Source organism: Clupea harengus, chromosome 22 (genome assembly GCF_900700415.2).
Source record: "Clupea harengus chromosome 22, Ch_v2.0.2, whole genome shotgun sequence".
Classification (NCBI taxonomy): Eukaryota; Metazoa; Chordata; class Actinopteri; order Clupeiformes; family Clupeidae; genus Clupea; species Clupea harengus.
The window spans coordinates 24,717,397-24,724,743 of record NC_045173.1 but is presented as its reverse complement, the minus strand read 5'-3'; positions in this window follow the sequence as shown (position 1 = coordinate 24,724,743).

The window sequence follows — 7,347 nt, the reverse complement described above, 5'->3', positions numbered from 1 at the left end:
TGTGTGTGTGTGTGTGTGTGTGTGTGTGTGTGTGTGTGTGTGTGTGTGTGTGTGTGTGTGTGTGTGTGTGTGTGTGCGTGTGTGTGAATGCATGTGTCTGAGAAACAGAGGGAGAGGGAAAGTAGATCCAGTGGTCCAGTTGTTCCCCTGTGTGATGGGAAAAACATGACTTTCATTTGCAGTCCTGGCACACACACACACCGACACACACACACAGGCACACACACACACACACAGACACACAGACACACACACAGTGAGTGAGGGGGCAAGCCATCTCCCAGGCCTCGCTCCCTGAAGGAAGCTCTAGCGAGATTGAGAGAGTACTGGCAGACCTCGCAGCTGGAGAGACAACAGCATGCTAAATTTACTCAGGCATTTTCCCGAGCAAAAGACTGGGTCATGTAGTGTGAGACTCTCTGCACTCTCAAATTAGAAAAACAGCAATTCAGAACAGAAAAGAGCCAGCACTTAGGGAGAAAACAACCTCCACACACATCTGTAGTGTTTTTAGGAGACTGAGAGTTTGAAGACTGCAATAGCACCCGTCACAGACTGGTAGTTGGCGCCTGTTGTTCGGATACACTCGACATTGTTTTGTGCCTGTGTTCAGAGTTCGCAGACATCAACGCGATTTTCACCTCGACTTTTGTTTGTCTATAAACAAACAGGGAGGCAAAAAATGACTTAACAAGTCAGTGACCTTTGACCTACGGGGTCATTCAGCCTTTGGGGTAAGACACTTCAATTAAAGCCTTTTACATTCTCAGCCCTCCTCCTGTGTCCATATCCAATATCCCAACATGTAGAGATCCATGAGGGTCAATGTCAGAAAACAACATCTCCTCTTCCTCTTCAATCACCTCCTCCCACTCCACATTTCCCAGCCTCCTCCCCATCCTCCTTATCCTCCTCTTCCTCTTCCTCATCCTCCTCCTCCTCTTCCTCCTGCTCCTCCTCCTCCTGGCGAGGTCACCTCTGTGCATCTCGGGTCATCTCCAATCCCAATTCCATTTCCAGAAGGTTCCAACCCATCCATATTCAATTTCCTCAGCTGTGATCAGGCCCCTGTAGATAGACTCAGAGGGCCTCACTAATCAATACCCAGCAATGGACAGCTTTAATCACTCACAGATCGCCATGAGACAGACACCTGGGTGTTTTGGAGGAGAGAGAACATCGTTTGTTTTCCACAGGAATCATTTGGATCTTTAACAAAAAACACAATAACCTGAATAGAAAATTACACCAAGAAGACTCGGAACCACTTGGAAAACATTGACATCTATGTAGAATCCCCTTCACAGTCTAAATGAATCCAGTCCAATACCGTCTGTCCATAATTCAATCAAAGAATCAATGTTGCTTGCTCTGTTAAAGGAAAGGGGCACTGTGTTCCAATTTAAATACAAACATGCAAATTATATGAATGAGGAACTACCATAGTGGGCAGGAAAATACAAACACTGAATGCATTTGGTATTCCTGCCAGTTATCTACTCATGAGTGCTTCTGTATCTCACCTGATATTGCACAATGGTAACAACACCAAGGTCATGGGTTGAACTCCCATTGAGTACACAGTTAACTCCTCGGGATCAAAAGCATCTGCTAGATGAAAAAAAAAAAGTGTGAATCTATTTACCTGATTGAGTTCACTGTCATTACGCTGAGCCGTGTGTGTGTAGCTCTCTGGAGAACTGCATTCTGGCCTGATGTCTTCCTCACATCTATAGTCCTCTGCTCTTAACACGCTTAACACACTTTTCCACTGGACATTTAGGCTTGTTTGTTTATATTCAATCAACTTCTTCATTCCGTCACATTTCACTTTTTTTCAAACTTAAGAACAAAATATGGGTAAGTATGAATTCCAACTGCTTCTTGGAGGAGCCAATCTTCACATGTGAAAAGACAGTGCATGTTCACTAAGCCAATGGAGGATGGAAATGACGGCACTAAATCAGAGGCAGATGTCAATGAGGAAAGCAGTTTCTCTTTCTCTCGCTCTGTCATATTGCCATTTCCACTCACATCTGAAACAGAATGAGGTAGTGAGCTGTAATTTGACTGGGCAGAATGGCTGGCGATGTGCTACTGTTGGGGTAATTGGGTAGTAATCCACGATAGGGAACAAAAGCTAATCTGAAATGAGTGATAAGAGAAGAAGAAGAAGAGAGAGAAATATATATATATATAGAAAGAGAGAGAGAGAGAGAGAGAGAGAGAGAAAAAGAGAGAGAGAAAGAGGGAGAGCGGAAGAAGGGAGTGGATCAAAATGAAAATACTGATCATGAAAAGGAGAGGTTCATCTGGTTTTATGCATTAGCTCATCTAGCTCTGTGTCTCTCTGTGTCTCTGTCTCTCTCTCTCTGTCTTTCTCTGTGTGTCTCTCTCTCTCTCTGAACCTGCCACCCGTCTTTCTCTTTCCCATGCTCCTTACAGAGTTTATGGGGAGTTCCGAGTGACTACACAAGCTTGAAATGCTTTTATACATGTATATATAATCATATAATTATACAGACTCCACCAAACACAACAGATCAGTTCAACACCACTGCTTTAATTAGACATCAAATCTGTACAAAACACAAGGAATTTCAATCTTTCTTCTCCCTCAGTTTTCTCTAGTGAAGTTACACAGCTTGGCCCAAACAAGCTTTCATACAAATTGTCTCATACAAATGTCCTGTCAGAACGCGTGAATTGTTTTCTGTCAACATCTTAATTAGGCACAACACAATGATACCGAACTTTCAAACGCATTAACAAGACACACATTTTTAGTATAATACACATGTCATTTGGAGTAGAGTATTACAGAGATATTTAAGACACCTTGCTACAATAACAACTTTGCTACTGATTCGGAGTGCATTTCCGCAAAGTGTTTAGCAATTCTGGATTCAAGAGTGTTGAAAATTATCGTCCCTACTGTTGTGTAGTGATGGTACTTGATCAACAATGCTTCGGGGGAAGTGAACCGTGGACCGTGTCTACTTCGGAGGCTGCTGTGCCCTGGGCATGTCCAGATTCAGACGAGGGCCTGCTGATGACTGGGCAGCTGAAAGATGCAACCCGTGGTGGTTTTTGCAGCGCTGATTGGCGGAGTGTGATTCATGCAGACGACTGGACTGTCAGGGGAGCTCATTTTCCTCCTGCCCAAAACTCAGATCAAAATAGCCCTCCCTCCTGCAAGGACTGCTAGGCTAAGAAGGGGGGGGGGGGTGAGGTGAGAGAAGGAGTGGAGAAAAAGGGGAAAGGGAGGAAGAAGAAGAGGAGGAGGAGGAGGAGGAAGAGGGGAAAGGGAGGAAGAAGAAGAGGAGGAGGAGGAGGAGGAGGAAGAGGGGAAAGGGAGGAAGAAGAAGAGGAGGAGGAGGAGGAGGAGGAAAAGGGGAAAGGGAGGAAGAAGAGGAGGAGGAGGAGGCGGAGGAAAAGGGTGTTAACTCTCATCTATTATTCCTCTTTTAGTGAGCTCAGCCTGCGGGTCAGTCTCTGCAGCAGAGGACCTCCAGAGAGGGGAGCTGCTCTCGCTCACAGAGAGACCCATACATACCTCCCCCGAGTGTACTCTACACACACCCCAGGCTCCAGTAAGCATGAGGAGTGTGTGTGTGTGTGTGTGTGTGTGTGTGTGTGTGTGTGTGTGTGTGTGTGGGCAGGGCAGCTACTTTCACTCGCAATGATGCACCTCTGAACGGCTGGTATACTCCACACACCCCCCAGGCTGCAGTAAGCATGAGAGTGTGTGTGTTTCATGTAGATGATCGAAGGGGAAATTTGATAGATTCAAAACACACAGAGAGAGAAAGAAAAAGAATGCTTTTCATAACTATAAATGTTATACTGGGGTTTAAATAACCAGTCTGTGGAAATGATGAGAAGCTGTACTGAGCACAGCACGGTTCCGTCTGATGGCAATAATGAACAAACTTGGGTTTTTGCTTTACTTCCCTGGCAGACACAGTGTTGATGTCTTTCATTAGCTTACTGAGGGCTCGAGCTCTGTTCATGATTACAATCTCCACAAATAAATCAAATGACTCATCAGACAGTCTCCAGGAGAAGTGTGTTTCTTTCTTACTTAGAGATGAGTTATGACTGCATGGCTCCAATTCTGGTTCCGATTAGGGTTGGAGCATCAGATCCTTCCATTTTGGGCCACATGCACTTTCTAGTAGTTTAGTGGAGATGACATCACCGAGTCAGTTTTAGGTTCTTCAACCATGCTCTGACACTTGCCTTTGGTAGAAGAGCCAAATAACTGTCTTCTTTCACATGGGAAAAGACACACACACACACATACACACACACACACACACACACACACACACACACACACACACACACTGACACAAACACACACACACACATACACACACACACACACACTGACACAAACACACACACACACACTGACACAAAATCTAAATTCAAACCACCAGAAAATAGCACAGGCCCAACATTTTCTTTTGAAATCATGCATACAGCAGCAGCATCTGTAAAACATCACACTGCCCCTCGCCTGATAACACAGTCCATGTGGATGACCGCCGCCCGCATCCCAGCAGTACCGGCCATAATAAAAAAAAACTAAAGAATCCATCCAATTGTGTTTTTTTGTCTACTTTGTCGAGGAAAACAGAAAAAATTACCAAGGGGGGAAAAAAAGGTGGAGGGAGGGAGTTAGATGGAGAGCAGAATGGAAGTGGGAGGAAACAGTGAAAAGAACTGAAGGGGAAATGAACGCTACAGGACAGGGAACACACACAGCGCTCGTTGTCGGGTGTTGGACAGAGACCATTTTGGAAAACAGACGGGGGATTCTTAGTGCGGCCAGCCACACCCACACAACCATGAAAGGTGCTGTTTACGCAGTGGCCAAGTCCACAGAGGTGGCTTTGTGGCTTTAACCCGTCGGACTCCCTCACCAGTGTGTGTTTATCGCTGACGTAATTGAAAGACAGCCGGGTTATTTAGGAGGGCCCCTGGGAAGTGTGTAAGGAGCCAGGGCTGGTCTGCGTGCCAGAACCCAACAACATCAACTCACCACACTCGGACATATTTGTCAGTCAATTATCCCTTCATTTCCCACAGTTCTGCCTTCTGCCGGGTTTTTAAAGGGCATTTAAAAGGGTAGTGGTTCGCCATGAGCATGCGTGACACTCTGAGGAAAACCTCCCTTCTCCAGACTCCAGGCACCGTTTGTGTGAGAGAGGACTGCAGTCTCCTATCGGACCTAGGCTACTAAATAGCAAGAGGAGTCTGTCAACGCCCAGGATTGTTTTTGGGGGACGTTTTTGAGATTGACAGTGTGAGTGGCTAAAGTCACCCAGAATTGGCAATGCCCATCAAAGCAGCTGACTCAGTCTGGGCCAGATTGGACCTGCATGGTTCTGATGCACATCCAGATCTGTGTAAGCTTTAGGCCGGAGCTGTTCCTGACTCAGACTCTGCTCTGTGGATCCTTTACAACTCAAGCATTGAGTCCAATAGTTCAGACCTTCACCTTTATAACCAGAGACTGTTCCAGACTGTAAATATAAATGTATATATCCTAAATAGAAAAGTGTAAATATTTGAAATATTGATGTAAATGTAAATATTTGAAATAGAAATAGAGATATACTAAATAGAAATGTAAATATACAGTGTCAGAGCACCTCAGATGCACTCGCAAGCTCTGTGATTAGTTGTGACTTACACAATGTACAGTAACCTCTGGATGATGACCATACTTCTGTTTGTCCTGTTTATGGGGGTTAGCTGGTGTCTGTGACCCAGCTGTGGTGCGGCTGAGCCCTCCACAGGTGCAGGGGGCCGGGGAGGCCTGCGGCCAGGCCTGGGGCCATACCTGCTGCCTGGAGCTCCAGCAGGCTCTATGGTCATTAGTGCAGCCAAGAAACCTGAGCTGCACAGCTTTGACAACAGAGATGTATGCACTTTGATGTGATTGTGCCCCCTGTGCAAGGCCTGTCACATGTCTTGTTTTAATGCCTGATCATGTCCTTGTTTTACTTGGGTGAATTATATTTGTTTGTTTTTATCTGCGCGATCCTTCCAGTTATTAAGCACTATCAGCCCTCATCCCTGCAGGCTTCTGGGTTTGGGTTTGTGACTCTGGAGGGAGTGTGGTCTTTCAGTAGCACTGGTGTGGGATCCTGTTATTTCACACGTGCTCTGCTGCTTCACCATAATCATGTTATCTTCTTTCTGTTGCAAATGATATCGAGCAAACCTCTAGGACACATTGCCATTCTTCTCCATTTTTGTACAGAGAACTTTTCTCCCATATTTTGTTTGTTTGTTTCCCTTTTCCAAATAGCACCTTCCACATTCTTTTTTTTTTCATCAACAATCAAAAGGATACCCACAGCCTTTATCCCCGACTTCTAACAAGTTCTATTCTCCTTTGACAGAAATGGAGGGAAAAGCTGAGGAAATCCTCAGACTTTGTTGGAAAAGTGGGCCTTGTTTGGTGTTGCATCTACTTTTTCTACATCTCATCAGCCTGCCTCATCGCTCCAAAATAAAGCTGCATGCCTACCCACAGTGCACTTCCTCAACAAAAAGGGGGAATTCAGGCAAATGTGGTTGTTTGAAGCCCACTCCTTGCTTCAGCCGTGGAGATCACAAGACAACTAAATTGGCACCAAAGCTTGCTATTGAAGCACAGAGGAAATCAACACAAAATGCACCTTCCCCAAGTCCGCCATCCTGTGATTGAGGCCCTACTCTCTCTAATTGAAAGGTAAGGTTGGGAATATCAGATCTAAGGGGCCTTGCAAATAATTTGTTTCCTTTCCCGGTTTTGAACGGAGGCATTCATTTGCAGCCTGAGATGAGTGATGTATTTTCTTCTTTCTGTCTTTCTTTCTTTCTTTCTTTCTTTCTTCCTTTCATTCTTCCTTCCTTTCTTTATTTCTTTTTTTTCTGTCTTTCTGTATACAAAACAAAAACAGTTTCTGCTAGTAAAGCACAGCACCAGGTTCTGTTCGATCCAACTGGAAAATACCACATCTTTTTCAAAGATTAAAATCAATAACCAATTTAATACAGCACAATATAAACAAGGCCTTGTTGTCTGATCCTTATTAGAGGTAAATAAAACAGAATCACCGAGGCTATGATGGACGTGATAGGCTATGGCAATAAGGAAATGTCAGGGCTGTATATATAGACTGGCTTTTGTGATTCGCTCCAATTTTGTCAGAACAAATTTGTCATATTATTCTCCTCACAATAATAAGTTGTGTGACACTGTACAATCATATCATTATTAGATGTTCAAACCCTTACACCAAGTGAAGGGACCGGCATAAGATCTGATCTGGTCAGAGGTCATAA